Source organism: Diabrotica virgifera, chromosome 7, assembly GCF_917563875.1.
Source record: "Diabrotica virgifera virgifera chromosome 7, PGI_DIABVI_V3a".
In the NCBI taxonomy this organism is placed as follows: Eukaryota; Metazoa; Arthropoda; class Insecta; order Coleoptera; family Chrysomelidae; genus Diabrotica; species Diabrotica virgifera.
The window spans coordinates 39,995,380-40,018,357 of record NC_065449.1 but is presented as its reverse complement, the minus strand read 5'-3'; the positions used below and the strand labels follow the sequence as shown (position 1 = coordinate 40,018,357).

At 32.0% G+C, this 22,978-nt stretch overlaps 1 protein-coding gene across 1 annotated transcript in view; it reads right to left on the bottom strand.

Moving 5' to 3' along the window:
* Positions 1–21,071, bottom strand: part of LOC114329403 (uncharacterized) — a 620,236-nt gene extending 599,165 nt beyond the window's left edge. The window contains exon 1 of the mRNA XM_050655973.1: positions 20,865–21,071. The gene's annotated coding sequence lies outside the window, so the exon portion shown is untranslated. The remainder of the gene's footprint in view (positions 1–20,864) is intronic.
* Positions 21,072–22,978: the final 1,907 nt, after the last annotated feature.

Below are 22,978 nucleotides of genomic sequence, written 5' to 3'. Positions count from 1 at the left end.
CAAGTTGTTAGTGCGTGTTCTAAAAATATTTTAAATAGAGTCGGTGACGTTGGGCATCCCTGTAGTAATCCTTTTGTTGTTTTGAAGTTAGCAACTACTTTGTTTCCGATTTTTATATTTACTTCATTTCCACTGTACATGTTTTTGATTGCTGTGTTAGGTTAGGTGGTATCCCTATTTTAGTCATTGCTTTGTACAGTTCTTTCCTTGGCACGGTGTCGTATGCCTTCCTAAGGTCTATAAACGCCATGTGTACATCTTTGTTCTTAGCTCTTTTTTTCTCTATTGTCTGATTATCCTGTAATTGTTTATATACTATTATCTTCCATTACCCAATAAAATCACGAATATTTTACTATGGAACAAGCTGATAATACTAGATGTAAACAAACGTTGAGTCGTGTAGCACCAATTCAAATTCATTTGTTACGTTGGGGCACAAAGGTCCTCTTGCGGTCTTCTCTGCCTCACAGGTGGTTTTGAGTGCTCCAAAATAATTGTATTCATTTATTATTTACTTCTTTATATTATCATATACGTTTGTTATTTTTAGATGGTAAGAAACTACATAAAGAAATGACCAGAACCTTCGTGGACAGAATAAACTATGACAAAAGCATTGGAAATGATAAAACATTCGAAAAATAAACATTAAAAATTAATATTTATTTTCTAACTGTAAAGTTTCTAAAATATATAATTTCTACACACACTATTTTTAGCTTATTTTGTCAAAAGTACTTCAAAATTAATTATTAGAAGCACGGTCCTATGTGCCCCAGTACTGAGGGGCACAGAATACCAGTGTTAACCATAAAAAAATGGCTGTCATTTTTTGTGACTATTCGTAATATCAAATGTATGCTTGGAAATCAATAAAGTAATGTATGTACTAGAATTAGTTAAGTTTACTGGTTTTTTGTAATTTTATTTTAGAAATACATATACATCAAATTTCCTTAAGCGGTCCCCTGTGCCCCTCCCCCCTACGCTCACTAAGATATTTTTAACAGTCTAAATTACAGAAAGGTATAGCCTTTGGTTTGGTGAAAAGAACAGTTAGTTCTTGGGCAAAATTTTCATACTTCACAAGTACGAATAATTAGTTTCCTTTTCATAGTTTATTGCACTTGGTATATATTAAAAGATTAATTGCCTATTGCTATATGTGACAAAATATTCTTTTTTCTATTTTTAGCTCTTTTAATAAATATTTTTTTATTATTAGAAGATCCTGTGCTCTACTATTTTTTGTAAATTTTTTCCTTTTCCACTGCCAGTTCCTTCACCTTTACAAGAAAGTTGTTACCAACTTAAAACCGTAGTGTTTATATTAAATTAGATACTCCCAAATTTTGGATATAGGGACACTAACATCAGCAGAGGTAGGTAGCGATCATAAGCTAGTAGTATTCAAAAACCGAATCGAAAGGCATGTATCATAAAAATAAACTTAAAGAATAGGTACACCACAAAAATAAAAAAGTTGAAAATCTGCAGGATGGCAAAACAAAATGACAAAAAAGAATAGCAGAAAAAATCAGAAACACATATATCATCCAAGGAGCTGGGGTTAATGAAAGCTGGACAAAAATTAAAGAAAACATCTTAAACTCAGCTAATGAAGATCTGTACAAAAGAAAGGTAAATGAAAGCAAGTCTCTCCCTAAGAGAAAATATGTGTTGTTGTGTACAGAGTACAGATATGAAAGAAAAATACAAGGGAAAAAATCTTACCTGAAATACATGCTCCTGCAAGAAGAATTAAAAAAGAACACTGGGGATGCTTCTCAAAAGAATTGGAGCATGATTTTCATGGTTTACAAAATGAAATATGGCGCTTTATAAGAGGTCAAAGAGCGAAGGAATTAATAGACCAGAACCACATCGAAAGGGATGGATGGATTCACTATCGAATGAGACATTAAATCCATAAACACCAGAAATTACCATAAACTGTAAAGATGTGATACCAAATGAGTTGTTGAAAGGTGGTGGAACGGCAATGACAGATCAACTAATAACATTGATTAACAATGAAGAATGTAGGACAGAACTAATCTTAGTATCAAAAAGGAAGATAAGCAACAACCAAAAAACTAATGAGATATCAAATTCTATCCTGAAACATAACTAAAATTTTGCAAAAACAAAAGATCAGCTCACAAACTTAGCACATGAGCAACACGGTTTTCGTACAGGAAAGTCGGGTAAAAATGTTATGAGGGTCATAAGTAGGTATAGCATTAATGTTATGTTAAAATTTTATCACCTTATTCGAAATAGTTGTAGACAGACGTGATTAAATTTATGGATTACCTAGTCTACAACTATGTTTCATCTCTGACTGAACAAAAACAAGGTTTTGTAATTAATTATAAATAATTAGCTGAATAATTACATGTAAAATGTCCAAAAGATATAAGGTTATTTTATATTTGATAATTACCGCACAAAAAAATCTACTATAAAATATTAAAGTTGGCGCCAAACAACTTTTTTTTAATAATTGCCATATTTCATCTTTTAAATATTTTAGACAGAATTGCGAGTATCACATGCCATAATATATATAGTATCTATAGTATTCAAATTCTGCTAAAACCTCTTTGGAAATCTCGAAGATCACTTCTGAAGTGAATGATAAATTATCTTCTCTTGATGATAAATTGTCTTCGTTGGAAAACAAATTTTCTGCAAATTTCAAGAAAAGATAAGAGACGCTTAAAAGATTTTCTTTTTTGAAAAGAATCTAAAAGATATTGAAAAGAAGCTGAATCTGCTTATATTCTGCTAGCTTTACTATTTATACCGGTACTTGATCAGAAGTCGTTGATCAACTGTTGTCTTGTTGTTCCTTGCTCGTTTTATCGGTTCCAATACCTCATCTTTTCTTATGTCTACACCGTTGTCGATATTTTCATTTTCTAGTAGTAGTATTCGTTCTTTTGTCCAAAAATCTCTTGGATATACGCCTGCCATCTTTTAAGCCTTTACACAACGTCTACAAACCTTATTAAATCAGATGAAGGGACTTTTATAAGAGGTGACGTTATTGCTTTGGTAGGTTGAGAACATAGGCTTATAGTCAGCAGAAGGAAGGTCACTTTAAAAATTTCAGCTATCTAAGCGTATTGAGCTATCTAAGCAGTGAACATATATTTCTGTACAAAACGTTTTATGACAATGTTCTTGCGATAAACAAACAAAACATTAATATTATTAATATCCTTATTAATAATCTAAACAAATAAACTTTCTATTTTTACATTTCACAATAATTATTTTCTCTTAAAAATATCTTAACTATAAAAAAATCTTCTATATAGGTACCTGCAGTGTCTGGTGAAATATTCTTTTCTTGGTTGTTCAAACATGTTTAACTGATAAGACAGTAACATCCTTGTGAAGAAATCCAAGAAATCACTGCGTAAATATTTAAGTCAAGTTGAAACATATTTATATTTGCATAAATATAAAATTATAAATTTGTGAAATTCTTTGTAGGCTACGGCTTATCGTCAAAGGCCATCGGTATCTAGATTTGGAACGTTCTTTCTTAATTTGGTAACTTAGATATGTTCTAAACGTGTGATTGATATAATTAAGATTTAAAGTTAATTATCATCCTCAAAAAATAATGAATTGGATTTCAAACCTAAAAAGAAATATAATGAAGTGTATATCATTAAATGTGTGAAGTGTATATCAGAAAATAAATTTGTTATACAAAATCTTTCCTCGAATATTACAAGTTGCATCAGGTAATATTTGCTTTTACAGAAAGGTGTATTTAAATGTGCATTAAGACCAACTCATTAAGAGGCATCTAACTTAAACATTAAGAAAACCAAAGTTATGTCAATCCGAAAAATCCACATTTTGCCAATACGTTATTTTGCCGGTTATTAGCCGCCCATCACTGTATACTGTACAAGAATAAAAACCGCTAAACGCCGTAAAAATGAGTGGCACATACAATATTCCAGCTACAAAAGAGATGATATGAATATTACGTGGCGCTAAAATGTATTTTCATTTTGATGCAAAACAAAATTCTAGTTTTATTTTAAAAGATTTTTCCATAATATTTGCTAAATTTGAAGTAAACGCGTCACAAAAGAGTAACCTTGATACAGTTTGAATTTTGAAACTCTTTTGTGGCGCGTTTACTTTACTTCAAATTTAGCAAATATTATGGAAAAATCATTTAAAGTAAAACTAGAATTTTGTTTTGCATCAAAATGAAAATACATTTTTGCGCCACGTAATATTAATATCAGATCTTTTGTAGCTGAAATATTGTATGCGCCACTCATTATTACGGCGTTTAGCGGTTTTTTATTCTTGTATCGGGAGTTTTTTAAAGTTATTTATAAATTAAATGTATGAAGTTGAATGCAGTGTTTCTCGATTACACGCCTTTGTCGCATTACCTCCCAAATAATCTAGTGTCCATCGAATGTACACTAAATTTTTTTTCTATTCGAAGTAGATTGAAAAAAAATATTTGGATGGCCGGTAAATAAACTCGGATTGCCCGTTGCCAGATCAAATTTAGCGTCGTAATCACTACAACTACATAAACCATTTCGGAAATAATCGTTCATTGGATTATACTTTTGTAGCTTAATAACTTCTTAACGGCTTAACCGATTTTTATCACTAAACATAGTTTGAAACGTATTGACAAGTAGTATCTGTTGCATTTAAGGTCAAGTATGATAACTGAAGCTATTACAGGAATTATTGATCTTGAACCGTTTTTCCCATATAATAGATTTGATCATATTTACATATGAAGCCTATAACTTAAAAATTCGAATTTTCCCAAATATGAGGTACACACCGTTAGATTTGTCTAGAGTTCTTCTACAATCGCTCAGTTATTGGCGCAATTCGTAGGTTGAAATTTTGAGTAATTGTCGAAAAACCAAAATTTTCAAAGTTTAGTTTTTCAGTTTTTCGGCTATACTTAGCCGTGTGTATGTCTAATCCTGACGGCTTACAAACCGTTTGAAAGCTTAACTCAACACTATTGATGTGGTGTATTTGCGGTTCTCCTGTCTCTTCTTGAACCGAAGATATATACCCCCAAAAAATATGCCATTTTGTACCTACCAAGTCCTATAGCTGGCTTATGGGTGGTCAAAAGTCACAAACTACACCGGTTCTGAATTGGCCCTGACCCCCTCTTCAAACACAGAAAAAAAAATTCAGATCGGTTTAACTTTTCCACACACATACATACATACATACATACATACATACATACATACATATCCCCAAACATTTTCCCTTTTCTAATTAGAAATTGAGTCATATTTCTGAGCTCGTTAACTTTTGAATGGTATAACCGATTTTCAAAATTAGACATGCGTTGGAAAGGTAATGATCAGTACTATTAGAAGCCGTAAAGTTCAGACATAAATTTTTGAACTTTTTGGAAGTTTTGGGGACGAGAACGAAAAATAGACCCTAAATAGGAAGGGCCGTAAATTCACCCCCTTGGACCAAAATGGATGGTTGACATATGAATAGGTGAGTCTTTCCCTAAACGTTAAGATGGGAGTTGGTCTAATTTTCAATTCAGTCAGATTTATAAAATCAGAAATTTCGTGTATATATTTAGTGTCGCGTGTAGGGGGGTGTGGGTGTGCGCCACTGGCGAGAACTGCCGTTCTCTGGTAATACAATAATTATAAACTTTAATTTTTGTAACCCGATCGATTTTTCCTATGAATGTTAATGGAATTATCTGCTGGTCATATAATGGATTTAGCAAAAACAGTAATTTGGCATCATTTATTTTATAATATCAAAGGTCATACTCTGATCGTTTTGCTGCCAAGAATTTACTTTTCCAATATGAAATAAATTGGTAACATGTTAAACTGTATAAGAGAACTTAACAAACTGTAAAAATACTTCTGTGTATAATTTGTTACATTTTTAAATTTAAGTACGTTGTTTTATGGTCCCATAGGTCTTTTAAGTGCTTTTATGTGAATTGGAGACCACAATAAAGCTGTTGTAGCAAAACTTCTTGGGACGAGAATATTTGTATACGGTTATATTAGTTTATATTTGATTATCTTATCAGGTTATATCTGTTTGGGGTTTTTCTATACCTGTTTCAAATTTTATCCTTCGCTTGAAAAAGGGCGATTATACTAATAGAGGGCATATTATATGTATTAAAAAAAAGTAAATTAAGTGTTTTTGTTTGTCAAATTTTAGATAAAAACTTTAAACTAAGAATTTCCTAAAAAGACTTATTTGATTTTATTTTCTGAAAAATGCAGCTCTTGTATCTGTTCTTGAGGTAGCAGGATAACAATATTTAATTATTTATAATGGAAACGTCATAATGGAAACATTAGATATATTCAATGTAAATTATTGATCACAAATTATTGGAAACAAATTAAAAAATTGGCCCTTTCTGTCACAAATTTTGGCCTGTTGTTTTCGTACTGATAAGTGTATTTGTTTATAATATACACGACGCTAGCATACTATCATCACAACAGTGTTCTGCAAAGTGTGGTGGAGTTTCCTCTCATTCTATTCGACAGCTTGTTATATAATTTTTGATAAATTAGAGATAAAATATAAACTTTTAACAAAAACATTATCAAGAAATCAGTATATATGTGACTTTTATTTTTCAACTCACTAATATGTTATTTATATTAATTAAGTTATTTATGAGAAAATGTTTTATAGTTTTTTATAAAAAAAATACATTTATTAATTGTTAGGTACAAAGTATGGAATCATAAATTAGGATTAAAAATATATTTAGTATATAAAGATTGTGTAACTGACATTTAATCTTAGTTTTTTGTCAGAAGTCTAGTAAACATTTTTATTTATTTTGATACAATATTTTTTAATGTATCTATAAGCTTAATCGTCCACATACTTTATAGGCTATTGATGATGTTCAAAATTAGAGAGCTAAAAGGAACTACAACGTTAACGGGATTTTATTGTCTCATATGGTCAACGGACCTCCATATTTGAAAATACCGCGGAGTGCTACCATTTAAATGGGTGCGTTTTTGAGAAAGGGATGAATTAGTCCCTAGGCACAGGGTGAATAATTAAGGTGAGTTCCATGCACTTTTGGTACAAACACTTCTACAGGAAAATTGTTCCAGGATAAATTTACTATCGAAATATCGTAATTTAAAGTCAAAAGTATTTTTTTTTACAAAAATATATTCAAAAGAAAAGCAAGAAAAAAACACGAAAGAAATCAATTTTGTTTTTTGCCCCATAATTTTTGTCCACAGGGATATAGGTATAGTCATTGATTCAGCGAAAAATAACTTTCATCCTTTCTCTTTAAAATAAAGTTTAGTAGAAGTCTCTAGGATTTATAGTTTCCGAAATAGGATTTTTCAAAATTTGCCGCTCACAGAAATTTTGAGCCATTTTCCCCATTATTTCGCAAACATTGTTGTGTAACTTTTTTCTACGGATCTCTAGTTATATGTAATGTTACATTTAGTAGAAAGAGAATTCAATTACCTTAAAAATGGTCTAATGTATAAGGTCGTACGACTATTTTTAGACAAGTTATGATTTTTCAAGGTTTTATACTTTTAATTATTTTTGATATTTTTTATGATTATTTTTTAAATTTCTAATTATAACTTTTTTTCTTGTACATTTAGGTATGTACATTCTGAAATAAAAAAGCTTATTTTCTTTACTTTAAAATGGTGTATTGTAATCACCTCTAGGACTATTTTTAAACAAGATATCCGATGGATATCCAAGGGTATCCGTAACTTGAGAAAAATTTTAATTTTTTTAATTTTTTTCAATTAGAAGAATATAATTGCATACTGTAACATAATTTTTAATTCCAAATAACTTTTCTTACTAACACTTTTCGATGTTATGAAATATGAAGGTACGTTACTCTTGAGCGAAATTCATATTTTTTAACATACCTAGTACACTATTGATAAAACTTTATATCTGATGATTACATCTTAGGTTTTAGGCTATGCAGAGCATTTTATAAAGAATAATTTTTTTCATAAAGTTAATAATAAAATTTTTTATATGGTTCCAACTTAGTGGGACCTATTGCATGTGTATATGTCAAACTTTGAAAGAGCATATCTTGTTTAAAAATATACCTAGAATTTTTTACAGTACACCATTTTAAAGTAAAGAAAATAAGCTTTCCTTTTTATTGCACAATGTATATACCTAAATATACAATAAAAAAGTTATAATGAGAAATTAAAAATAATCGTAAAATAAATCAAAAATCATTAAAAGTATAAAATTTTGAAAAACCATATCTTACTTAAAAATAGTCATACAGCCTTCTACGATATCCCATTTTAAAGGTAATTGACTTTTCTTCCTACTAAATGGAACACTGCATATACCTGAAGCTGCGTAAAAAAAGTTACAGAACAATGTTTGCGAAGTAACAAGGAAAATGGACCAAAATTGTTGTGAGTGGCGAAATTTGAAAAATCATATTTTGAAAACTGTAACCCATAAAGACTTCCGTCAAACGTCATTTTAAAGAAGAAGGATGGAAGTTTTTTTCTGTGAAGCAATGCCTATACCTATATCCCCGTAGAAAAAAGTTATAGGGCAAGAAACAAAAATGCAACCTTTCGTGTTTTTTTCTTGCTTTTCTATTGAATATATTTTTGTAAAAAAAATATTTCTGACTTTAAAATGTGGTATTTCGATAGTAAATTTAACCTGGAAAATTTTTCCTGTAGACGTGTTTGTACCAAACGTGCATAGAACTCACCCTAATTCGCCCTGTGCCTAGGGACTAATTCACCCCTTTCTCAAAAAAGCACCCCTTTAAATGGTAGCACTCCGCGGTTTTTTCATATTTAGAAGTCCATTGACTATATGAAACAATAAAACCCCGTTAACGTTGTAGTTCCTTTCTAAAATACATAATCAGTAGCCTATTAAGCTGTTATTTTTAATATTTTTATGACTTTCAAATGGGGTTCTTTCAATAGCTTTCTGTATTTACAAACTAATTAATTAAAAAATTTCGAATGTATAATGGTAGATTTTTTAAATAAAATATTTAAAAATTATCATAATAGATTATAAATATCTTCAAAAAGTTTTCGATCCAGTTGGACCAGCATAAGCGAAACACCTTAAGATTAGTTGAAACTAGCCACATTTGAGGTTGTAAAAACCTTTAGATTACACGATAATTGTATTAAAATATACAATAATGGGACATCTTGGATATTAGTGCACCCTATGTAACGCACAGCTGAATCTTATGTTTGTGCGTCACAGTGTTGCCATGCCATTTCTTTCATAATTTCAATCAATGTTAAATGTACCTACAAGAATAATAGAATAAGAACGTTTACTTCTCCGTCATTATACTAGGTAGAATGACAAATGAGGTGTCAAATGAAAGCTTATAATCCAAGGATAGTACTAAAGGTGAGAAATTAGACCTAGATTGTCTGTCCCTCAAAAAATAAGCGTTATATTGGGGATTTCTAATCTCGACATTAAAAGTTGCACTACTTTTTTTCTATAAAACATTTTGATCTAAAACTTACCACAAAACTTCTTTGTACTCTCTACTTTCAAATATACGTGATTAAGAAGCTAAATTTTAAACTTCGTCACACAACTTTTGCGATTAAACTTTGCAATGCACAAATCCGCACCTTTTTCTTTGAAAAATTGATAACCTTTATCATGATAAGAATAGAAACTTGAAGCAGGCACTTTTGTCTTCAGAAATGTTAGAGCTATATACTGTAAAAATTTCAGAAAAAAATATTAAAATGGAACAGAGTTGTAGCGAGGTAAACTCAAAAAACGTGATTTCATTTTTTTTTTATTTTTAGGTTAAAATTGCGATTTTGACAATGTTCCGCCACATAAAATTCAAAGTAGACCTCATTTTCGTTTTCAGCACCCTCGAAAATATAAAGTATGAATAAAATTAGCCATTCACCCCTCCGTGGTCAGTATCTCGAAAACTAAGCGCTTTTTTGAGGGTGTCCCGCTCGTGTATAATATCACAAAAAATTGTAACGTGATAGTATGAAAAAATAGAGGATACGGCAACGGTGTTTCAAGTGATGGTCGGATTCAATGCCAAAATCTACACAGACATGTTAGGGTGCACTAATATCCAAGATGTCCCAATAATGATAGTGATGGCACCAGGCCTATGTTTAAGATATCACTTAAAGGAGGCTTTAAAAAATTATTACACTTATTAGCGAAGGAATCATGGGTCCAAAATCAATTTTGAGTCCGCGGTAATTCGAAAAAAAAGGTATTTAGTCTAGAAAATGATCATTTACCAGACCATATTCTTGACCAAAATTTGGCCATAGGTACTATTTACCAGTGGCGGCTCGTCAGAGGAGGCAAGGGAGGCTCAGCCTCCCCATAAATTTTTTACACACTCTACACTGTTTTGTCAGTGTACATCATGAATCGCGAAAACAGCAATCACTCTCACTATTATACAACGTGTAAATTCCATATTATCATTAATTATCCATACGTATGGAGCATTAGCATTAGAACGCATGATCGCGTCTCAGTTTTATTACATATTATTGTAGGCAGGACCCTGGGTTATCCCGAGATGCAAGCACGGAGCCGAGAAGCCCAGCAGTCTCCGTTGCTAATGCTCCGTGCAGCGCAGCAGGGGTTTAAGGAGACCCGGTCTCCTAACAGTGGCATCTACGGTGCCGTCACACGCTGCCCGGAGATATACCAAGGGAGGCAGAGTAGCTTCTCGGCTCCGTTGCGTGGTTGCGTGCGTCTCGGGACAACGAATTTTAGGGTCCTGACTAAAAATAATGAAAAATCTAAAAGTGCGAATTTTGTTATGAAATTTGGTATGTGGGGTTATAATAATATTTGGAACAACTTGCTCAAATAACTTTTTCCGATATCTCTAACTCAAAGCAAAATATCGGTCATTTATCGTATCTTAAAAAATTTGAAGCTTCATTATGTATGGACTGCAAAACTTCAAATCTGTATTTATTTTGATATGCATAGGTATCTATTTACAAATAGATGGAATTGTTAACAACTAAACGACACAAACTTTGGTATTAAACTTTTACAATTAGGCTAACTATTTTTAAAATGATATGATATCATGAAATTATGAATTAGGATGATATTATGTAAATATAAATGTAAATAAAAAATGGTCAAAAAATGGGGCCTTAAATTACATTTTTTGGCGCATTTTTTGCTAATGTAAATTTGTCTAGATATTTTACAGTTAGGTATAGCCTCCCCTATTGTAAAAATCACGAGCCGCCACTGCTATTTACACTATACTTCAAAGTTGACTCTGTAACATACATAGGGTGATTTTACGCTTCTCGGGGTTAATTTTTTTTATTAAAAATAATACCGGGAATAAATATATATCAGCTAATATTAAGCAACTTTTGTCCTTTATGAAAGTTAATACTTTTCGATTTATTCTTAAGTCAAGTTATATAAGCAAAAATTTACTATTTTCCAAAGAATGCTTTGTTAAATTTCCAGCGTTTGGCTGATTTTATTTAAATCTACTGAAAAAAACATTCCTACTATTCACGACCTAGTCAGGGCCGCGTTTAGGTCAAATAACGCCCTAGGCAATTCTCTAGTAGCCGCCCTTCAAACATGTACCATTTTTGCGAAAAAAAAATGCAAGCAGAATTTTTTATTTAAATAAGAATATTAGGTTCTTCAAATAATGTTTGGATATGTGTTAAAAATATTCTTTATTTTACATCAGGCGTAATGTTACATGCTACTATTATAAGTATGTTTGAGGGTTTTGACCTTTGCCCAATGCATGCGTTTTAATGACGTAGAAATTGCCTGTTTGTAGGCGCGCCTACTCATTCGATTGTAAATGAGAGATGCATTGAAAACATTACTCAAGCACTATGTGTTTATAGCTTTGTTTAACAATAAAAAAATGAATTTTTAGCAATGCAAATAATCAAAACCGGTATAATTTGACATGAACTTTCAAATGCGGTAAGCAGAATTGCTATTTTATTTTTTAATCAAAAGTTATTCGGGTTCAAAAATTGCAATTTTTCGATATTTTGAAAGTTCAACCGCGTTTATCTCAAAAACTATGCATCCTACGAAAAAACTTGTAATAACATTTTTTGCTTAGAATTACCCAAAAAAATAGAAAAAATGGTTTGTTTTTCTAAGAATCGCTGTTATGTAATTCCTCAAGTTCTTTACGTATTTTTTATGGGAAATAAGCCACAATTTTACTAAAAAATGAATTTATTAACGTTTCGAAACCCAATTTGGGTTTCGAAACGTTAATAAATTCATTTTTTAGTAAAATTGTGGCTTATTTCCCATAAAAAATACGTAATTATAAAAATGCCACAAGGAAATAGCTTCAAAACAACTCAAGTTCTTTGTTTATAACAATATTATCGACATCCGGATCAACTGTTAACCAAAAAATTCGTGTTCTACGGGACAAAACACATAAAAATAACTTGGGTAAGTCCATCTGAATAAGAAGGCCGTTGTACCCGGGTCGAGAAAAAATTATTTTTTCAAAAATTGTTTAAAAAAATTAGACTGTTTATTATCTAATTAATAAATGTCTACACAAATTGCTTATTTGTAATGTACACAAAAGTACATACAAATTAAAAGAAGAAAGATCAAAATCCATTGAGTAGATCCCAAGATATAGAAAATTATAGTAGTTTTAAGTTGCTTTTTTAGTTTTTGAACTCATGCATTTGTCGGCTCCCGCCAGGTAGCTGACAACTTTTTTCGTTATTGTTGACCTATAGATGAAAACCTACATGTTTCCTGCCTAGAGTTCGCGTCCGTTTTTTAATTAACAATTTAGTGCAATCAAAGCAGTAGCCCCCCTTGACTTACCATGACTAGTCACCATTTGAACTAAATTTTTAAAAACTCGAGTAAAATATCACCTTTTCGAATATGTAAAAAGATGTTTTCTACGGACAATATTTTTAAAGTTATTCTAAATGTTTATAAACTAGTATTTTTTACTATATTAGATAATTTTTTATCTTTTATTAATACATTTTGATAGTATCACTTTTCTACTTTCATTTGGCATACGCAGAATTGTCCTATCTTCATTATTTTCTGTCATTTGTTATTGCAAAACAAAGGTCTCTGGGATAAACAAATAGAATAACTTTTAAACTAATTAATGGATCGGTCTCAAATAATAGCCAACTTTGAGTGAAACACTACAGTTCTAAGTTAGTTTTAGTAAAAGTTATTAGTAAATAACGATTTTCAGTTATTTTGCAGTTTACAAAGCAACAATTAACTTTTTGACTTTCAAAAATCGTCATTTTGAAGGTTCTTCAATGTTCTAAAAAAATAAATTTTGTAATTTTGTCAACTATTTAGCTTTTTAATTGAGTGCCAAAAATGGAAAAAATCGCATTGATTGCACTAAATTTTTAATAATTAAAAAACGGACGCGAACTCTAGGCAGGAAACATGTAGGTTTTCATCATATAGGTCAACAGTCAACAATAACTAAAAAAGTAGACAGCTACCTCGATATTTCAGTGTCCCGAACATGGTCTATTTGTTGCTTATTTCCCTGGAGTATATCTGTGCGACGACACGAACCTTATCTACTTGTAATAATACAGTTTGAAAATCCCAACTCTAACTCGATGTCCTACTGTAGAGAAGTCAAAACTTTAGTTTCTGCAAAATGTGCAATATTGAAGTGTTCAATGGCCCACCGCCTTTGCCCAGCTGCCGGCGGTCAAATAATCACTAAATTTATGGCTTCCGTCTTTTTTGAATGAATAGTGTTAAGATAACAGAATGCTATGTTTGTTTTATTTTTGTTATGAATGCAATTTGTTTCATTCTATTTAGAAATGATTGCCCACTTCTATTTCATTGATGGATGAACATATTATATGAAACTTGTTATTCGATTTTAATTTTTACAGTAGAACGTCGATAATCCGGATGTCAAAAATCCGGACCGTCAATAATCAGGATTTGTATCTAGCACAAATATCTGATTCTTTTAAAATAAATTAAGAACTTAGCAGCGAAAAACGAACCTCTACCGCAGTTCAAAAATATTTTACACATTTTTTTAAAAGCCCATATAGTGTCTGATGTTTTTACTGTACACATGGTGCTATTATAAATTAATTACAATACAGTGTATAAACATAAAAAAATGTTTTGATTAATTTCACCTCTAGACACTTTACTGTACAAGAGAAAACATAAAATTTTAAAACGTTTGTTGTACTTTAATGTGTATACTGGCCTTTTTTTGAGGTAATTTCGATAATCCGGATAATTTGATAATCCGGATGGAGTCCGGTCCCAATTAATCCGGATTATTGACGTTCTACTGTATATACAAATATTTTTTGTACAGTATTTTTGCCGCCCTCTCACAATGTGCCGCCCTAGGCAACTGCCTATATTGCCTAATGGATAAAGCAGCCCTGGACCTAGTCAAATATTTCGGTCCGACATCAAAGACATTTCTAATTGTAAATTCGAATAGCTACACCAATGATTGCTGCTAAATTCTGATATTTAGCGTTATGTATACTACATAATAAAATATACAACAAAACAAAAGCTCACCTGTTTTAAAATGTTAATATATTAGCAAGCGAAATTCTTTGCAACTGCTGTTTTCTCAGATGAATCAGTTTGAACTTTAGTCTTTTAAGAATAAATCTAAAAGAATCTCTCAGCTTAGAGTCGTCCCCAGTTTGTTATATTATGAGATTTTATAGACTTAATTTGCCTAGATTTGTCACCTTTTAATTTAAATTCCTAATGGTCTGGCTAACTTTTGGTTAAATAATCAATATAAATTTAAAATTATTTTAAATAATGCTGTGGGAATATTTTTAAAATTAAAATACTATAATCCTTTAAAAATAATATGCAAGTAAAAACGTAAATGATTAAAAATATAAACACAAGCAGAAACTGGAAGTAGAAGAGGGCATATTAACACAACAGAGGACAAAGCAATAATGGGCAAAACACCAACGAATCAAAGGAAGTCAGACGACAATAGAACAAAAGAAAAATAAAATACTATTTATTCACTTTATTGGTTAATTATGATTTCCATTTTATAAAAAAAGATTTTTAACAACTGTATTACTATACATTCAATGTACACAATTTGTTTTACTTCTTCGATTTTAAAATTTTTCAGGAAACATTCTGTAAATCCTTATTATGATTCAACATCACCGGTGGCTCTATTATTAAGCCAATGTCATCCCCAATTTAATAATAAAAAAATTTTGCTAAGGTATTTAACTAACATAACTATTAATAGCCACAACTTCGAAGTAGTAAACGAGTTTAAATATCTGGGGGGCGGTAATCATAGATGACAACCACATATGAAAAGAGGTCTCAGCAAGGATAACTGCGAGGAATAAAGCATTATACTCCCTATCATCATTATTAAGATATAAGCTGCTAAAAAGGAAATTTAACTTAAGACTGCACATGTTAATTATTCGCCCAGTTGTTACAAATCGAATTGAAACAGGAACTATCCATTAGCGGGAAATAAATAAGCTGCTGGTATTTGAAAGAAAGGTCCTCAGATTGATATTTGGTTCTCAAAGAGAATTAGCAGAAGGGTGGAAAAGGCGCCATAATGCTGAATTTGTGACTCTTTATGGTATTAAAAATATCGTCAGACATATAAAAGCTAACCGGATCAGATGGGCAGGTCATGTGGTAAGATCAGAGGAAGACAGAGTGTTAAAACCAGTATATTTAAACGACCAGACGGTAGAAGATCAGTAGGCCGTCCCAGAAAAAGATGGAAGGATGATGTTGAAGCCGATTTATCTAGGATTGGGGCACAACAATGGGAAATAAAAGAGCAAGATCGTAGTCAAGAAGAAGAAGAAAGCTACGGAGCATGCTAAAAAGAAGAACTAAGATTAGCTGTAGGACATAATTCTTGCCGAAATTCAACATAGAAATCATAGCCAAACAACGTTTATGTGATTTGCCTATGCTATTTCCCTGAAAAAAAGTTATCGGCAACTTTGCATCCCAAAAAAACAAAAAGATGAACCCCGATCATAAAACTATAAAGGCCCGTATCCACTACATTTACACTATGTGCAGCAGTTACAGGAGTCCGAAGAGCAAGTGTAGTGGATACGTGCCTTTATATTTTAAATTGCACCACTCTTTTATAAATATAATGCACAATTTGTTTTGTTAACTTTGTATTTTACCGATTATTGAAAAAGTTTAAATATAAGGACAGGCTGGTTTTTACGTCATCCGTGGGGCTTTATTACTCGTACCGAAAACACGTTTAGTTGTTTTTGAAACGAATTCAATAATGTTACATTCATGTTTTTTAGTTAAGAACCTGTTATTTGCATGTTGTTTAATATTGTTTCGTCTGTGGGTAAAAAAAATATGGAAGTAAGGCGGGCTCATCCACCAACTGACGCAATTATTCCAGGGCTGTATTAAGCTGAAACGCCGGCAGAGTCGAAATAAGAGTCTTACATTTTAACAATATATAAAAAGGGCAGCAAAGACAACTTTGCTTAACAATTCAGTATGGATTAGCGGGTACATGGAACAATAATGAAATAATCTAAAGAGGGTTCAAAGATATAAAAGCGTAGTTTAGTCCTAGAAGACGTCTCCAAACTACAAATTAGTCAGCATGTGGTATCAACGTTAATAGCAGCAAGTTAAACCATCTCAGATTTGCTAACAACATCGTCATTATAGTAAACACATTGGAGGAGCTACAAAATATGATGAAGAAACTCGCAAACAGCTCCCAATACGTCGTCCTAAAAATTAATATGACAAAAACGATAACAACGACAGACGACCCCAGATGTACAACTAACTATAAGTGGCCATAGATTAAAAGAAGTCCAATAATATATTCACTAAGGGCAAATTTTCAGATTTGACAAAGAGAATCAAGGTGCGGAAATTCCTAGAAAATCAAGGCTGGCATAAGTCAGTTTTTGTAAACCTCATTTGGATACTTAAGAACCACAAAATACCTCAATATTTGAGGAGCAAACTGTTCAACCAGTGCATCGTTCCTATCATGATAATAATATATAGATGTCCAACCTGGACCTTAACCAAGACAAATAGCCACAACAGAAAGGGCAATGTTAGGTATTTGACTTTCAGATAAAAAGAGGAACAACTGGGTAAGATCAAAAACGAAAGTCGAGAATATTCACAACAAAAATTGCCAAACTCAAATGGAACTTCGCAGGCTACACTGTTGGACAGAAACACGAACATTTGAACAGCACAATACAACATTGAAAACCCTACAAAGGTAGACAAACAAGAGGAAGACCACAGATGAGATGGATATATGACATTAAAATATAGCAGGAACAAATTGAAACTATGTTGCTCAGGATAGAGATCGATGGAAGGAGTTAGGAGAGTCATCTGTCTAACAGTGGACGATAGAAGGCTAAGAAGAAGAATAAAATATTATATACAATTTGGCTAAAATTAGAAATACTTAAAAAGATAAAAAATTGTTAAAAAAATTAATCTAGAACATCGTAAAACAATGAATAGACCAACATGCACATCCTGAAAAGGTGCAAAGGAAAAGTTAGAACACATTTCGAGTGGCGAAGTGGTGAATTTCGAAGCAGTAGACAGATTTACATACTTGGGCTCCCTGATAACCAAGAACGGCAATTGATCTTCAGAAATCTAGCGTAGACTAGCGGTGGCCCAAACCGCAACAGCTAAATTAATTCAAACTTGGATAGGTCGAACAATAATAAGGAATGCTAAGCTCAATTGATCAGAGGAGATTGAGGAGATTGATCAATGCTCTTATTTTTCCCACTGCTACATACTCATCTAAAACACGGACTCTCAAAAAAACGATAGAAGTAAGATTGAAGCCTTCGAAAGAGCTTCATATAAAAGACAGGCTATTAAAAAACAGTAAATCGAGCAAACCTAAGTTAATTTGGCCACATAAAAACGAGGATCATGGAAGTATTGGTAGTAGAAGCAATAGTAGAAGGCCGATGACCAAGAAAAAGATCTGCAACATGCATAAGCAGATCAAATGAAGACTCTGGTTGGAAAATCCCTGCATAAGCCACCCATCTGACACAGGATCTCTAGCCAATGGAAACAACAAGCTAAGCTAACAATATTTAGAGTATCACCATGGTCTGACAAGAGCTCAAGGAATGAGGAGGAGAATGATAGCAAACGGAACTCCAAAAGGGATAAACTTGTTCTCTTAAAACTAGAATTTTTTTAACTAGGATTTTGGACTTTAAAACATAGATGGTACAAAGGGTCTTCCAGGTAGTAATCTGGAAATGCCTACAAAGTTAAGTGGCCACCACGATATCTAACGTGGTCTAACGTTAAAAATAAATTTTATTTAGAAAAATTGACAAAAGACATTTTCTAATAACCAACTATATGGTAATGAGATCGATTTACTTGAAGAGAAAAGTTTATAACCAATGCATACTGCCGGTAATAACATATGGTTCCGAAACCATAACTTTGAGTAAACATTCTGCAAATAAATTGAGAATAATCCAAAGGAAAATTGAAAAAGCAACGTTGGGAATAACAAGAAGAGATATGGTATCAAAAAGGATAATGAGAGGGAGGACCAAAGTGACAGATGTCATAACAAAAATTGCATAAGCCAAATAGAGATGAGCTGGACATGTAGCACATTCAAATGTTAATAGGTGGACCAAAAGACTCATAGAATGGAGCCCTAGAAAAGATAAAAGGCACTGAGGCAGACCACCAAAAAGATGGATCGATGACTTGAGAAAAACAGTGAAAAATTTGATACAGAAGACACAAAGATGGAAGAATAATATTGTTCTGAAGCTATTTCTTTGTGGCATTTATGTAATTTACTATTCTAATTGCGAAATAAGCCACATTTCAAGTTGACATATGATTTTATTGACGTTTTGACTTCCACTTCGGATGTATTTAAGTATTTCGATAACGACATCCGAAGTGGAAGTCGAAATAAAATCATTTTTTCAACTTAAACTGTGGCTTATTTCCCAATTAGAATAATGAATGCATGGAAGAATATGGAGCAGACCTATATCCAACAGTGGATGCAAGAGGTTGAGGAATGATGATGATGGTAATGAGAATAGCAAAAAAGGTAAACGAAAAGGTATGCTTACTTTGGGACTTTTCACATAAGATCATAATTAATACATAAATAAATAAACAGGTATTTCTTAATCATCAAACAAAGTGGAAAACTGATTTAAACGTTGAACATTTGGTGCAGTGCTCTAGAATCTCAAGCAGCGATGATAGAAGATATAATCCCTGTTAGCTTAGCACATTGGTTTCTAGGGTTGGCTCACTACGGAGAGCAATGGATTGTATCCTCGCTCCGACCCTTGCTGCCTGGTATTTATATTCGTGAATTCTCGCATTTAAAATAATGTATTTAGTTTAAATGCCAGAATTCACGAATATAACGAATATAAATAGGTTTGTCCTAGCAAACAGTCAAACTAGTCCGAAACCGTCAGCAAACAGTTGGTCAGTGAGAGAACATAATACAGTCACCAGTGCTATCCCCTCTACTCGCGCTGGTCGACTATTCGCTGATGGTTTCAAACCGTTTGAAACTGATGCTAGAACAAACCTAATATCAGGGAGCAAGGGTCGGAGCGAGGATACAACCCATTGCTTTCCGTAGTGAGCACAACTATACTTTCTGGCAAATAGTAGGTATTTGAATTTGTTGAAGTTTTTGATGGCTTTTTTACTTTAATTAAAAGATATAATTTGTGTTGATTCAGTTGATATTATATAGTTCAAACTCTCTGTATAGCTCTATGTGGATATACTGTATATATACTAAGATATAGACCTGGATCCCGCGTACCAAAAAAAGTTGATTAATAGCAAGCTGAAAATTTGTTAATAGCTTAACGGTGTCTAGTCGGACAAACTTTGATGTACGGGAACACTGGAACAGGGGAAGTTTTAATTGTGGAACAGGTTAAGGAACCGGGGAAGTTTTAATTGTGGAAGAGGTTAAAAATTTGGAACGTCAGACTACGAAAACGTTCCATGTATGTATTTTATCTGTCAGAACTTGCAATTGATTTGTTACCATTTCATTAAACTCTCATGCAAAAATCAGACTGGTTTTTATCACTAACTGGGCATTTTAATGAGTGGAACACGAAGAACATGTCAAATGACAGAAATCATGTTGGTTAGTAATAGCAGTCTGATTTTTGCATGAGAGTTTAATGAAAGGTTAACAAATCAATTGGATGTGACAAAATACATGGGACGTTTTCGTAATCTGACGTTCCAAATTTTTAAACTGGTCCAAAATTAAAACTTCCCCTGGTCCAGTGTTCCCGTACATCAAAATTTGTCCGACTAGACACCGTTAAGCTATTAACAAATTTTCAGCTTGGTATTAATCAACTTTTTTGGTACCCGGGATTTAGTTCTAATAGAGAAAAATTCAAAATTAATATTAATTTGCCATCTTCTTGTATTAAGACGGATCAACAGCAAATGATCTGTCATTATTTCAGACATCATTGTTTTTTTAATGTATGGTAAATGTTATACAAACTAGTAGGTTGGTATATTAAAATAAAATTTCTTTATCGTTTAAATATGCCAAGTATCATTTTGTTTGTTAGTCTGAAAATATTTTAAAAGGCAATACTTATCAACATTATGGAATAAAGGTCAAATAAAGTCATGTTTAAATAACCGTAATTAAACATAAACTTTACCTTAGAAACTGTCAATCCTTATATTTAGCCACTACACACTGCAAATCCCCAACAAAATCCACTCAAATGTAACAAAAAACACAAAAATATGCACTGAAACTCGCGCAACTCACACTGTCCTAACAGTATCTGTGCGGCGTGAATGTTCGCGACAGAATGAAGAAAGAAGAAAGCGTTAGCGGGTTAGCGGTCACGTGATTCCGCCATCCACTTCTTGCAGTCAACGGCGAGAAGCTATGAGGAGCGACAGCGGCAGCGAAACGTCCAGCGAAAGAGTACGTCGACCGGACATCCTCTTATCCGACCCTTTATCAGTTCTTCGTTGGTTGTACGTTGTACGGAGCATATATTTTCTTCTGGTTTCGTATACTTATTATTATGTTATTGTTATAGATTATTTGAAATTTAAAGCTACACAGTTAAAATTAAAATGACAGATATTTTAATAGACCTGGGCATAAAGGAAAAAATAAATTTAATTTTAAATACAGCACCTAGAGACAGGCGCGGATACAGGAAGGGGGGTCAACGGGTCCATGGACCCCCCTATTGTATTTAGTCTGTAAATGTTTTTTATTATTTATTATTTTTTCTGTTAACTCTAAACTTTAAGCCATCAGTACAACACTAAATTACACGACAACCGCTTCCAAAGAATTTTGAAAGAAGTCATAAAATCTAATAAAACACCCTTTTCTGAAAAATAATCTGCAGGCGCATTTGTTTGGGTACCGGTGGAACCATAAACAACGGAAATATTTTTCTCAATTCAAATAATAACAAAAATGATATGTTAAAATGCAAATACATTACACTGGGTATAAACCTTATCTCATGAAAAGTCACGTTTCAAATTTGCGATACAATAAAGATATAATAAAAATTTGTATTTTACTAGTAGACCAGGGCGCATTTGTAAAAATATTAGTACATTTGGACGTTGAGAGGTGACTCAAATTTTTTTGCAGAAATTGCTTAAAAATAGCTCAAATAATAATATTTAAGTTATCCTCCCTCTCAAAAAGGTGCGGCACATTGTTTAAATAATTAAAATGTCAAAAAATTAAGGAAAAAATCGATTTTTCTCTTCGTTTTTTGATTATAACTTAATAAGTACTCATTTCACAGAAAAGTTGTACTAGCATAAAAGTTGTGTAACTAAATTTTCTACAATATAGAATTGGTTAAAAATTTAAAAAATAGTCACCCTTGTTGCAAAATAGCAATAATTGCGAAAAAAAACCATACAAAAATAAGTATTCGCATTTTACGTTTTTCAACCATTTATGATACACTTAGGACCTTCATGCTTCATCCAGAAAAACTATATGATACAGTAAAACAATACTGTAAATTTCATTAAGATCGGTTTAATATATTTTGCAAAATAAATTTTGCAATCCAGCTTTCGCAAAAAAAATTCATTTTTTGAAAATGTTACAGGACTGAAAATAAAGGAGATAACAAGTTGAATTTTTTTTACTTATATAAGTGTAAAGTAACTTTCATTTCCAATTTGCAAAATTAAAATCGGTTAACTATCACGGCGTCAGGAATTTTTTTAAATAAACATTAATTATTGGTGCTACGCGCAGGACAGCGGATGGTTTGCCCTGATTGGGCATTCCAATGACCTTTGATAATGATTGATACAGTTTAATTTAAAAATCGATTTATTCTGGTGATTTTAGTGCTAAATGTCCTGGTCTATATTTGACTTTTTCATGTATAGCTCGTTAAATGGTAATGTTATCTTTTATGTTTAATGAGAAATAACAATTTTAATTGAAAATGCGTTTATGTTGAAGTTTTGTTCTCGTTGTAATATTTTAATCTTTTCTGTCCCATTCATAATGAAAATTTAGACATTTATTTTTAATTTATGATTTTTGGCATATATATCATACTAATGACGTCATCCATCTGGGCATGATGACGTAATCTATGATTTTTTTAGGGATAGCTTGCTAGATCATTTGAAAGGTTATTTAATTATCTATTCAATAATTTAAGCATTAACCTAATTAGTTATGCAGTGTGTCCAAAATAATTTGTTTTGAATCCTGTAATAAGTAATGACCTCAAACATTTTAACCGGTTTAGAATGCATATTT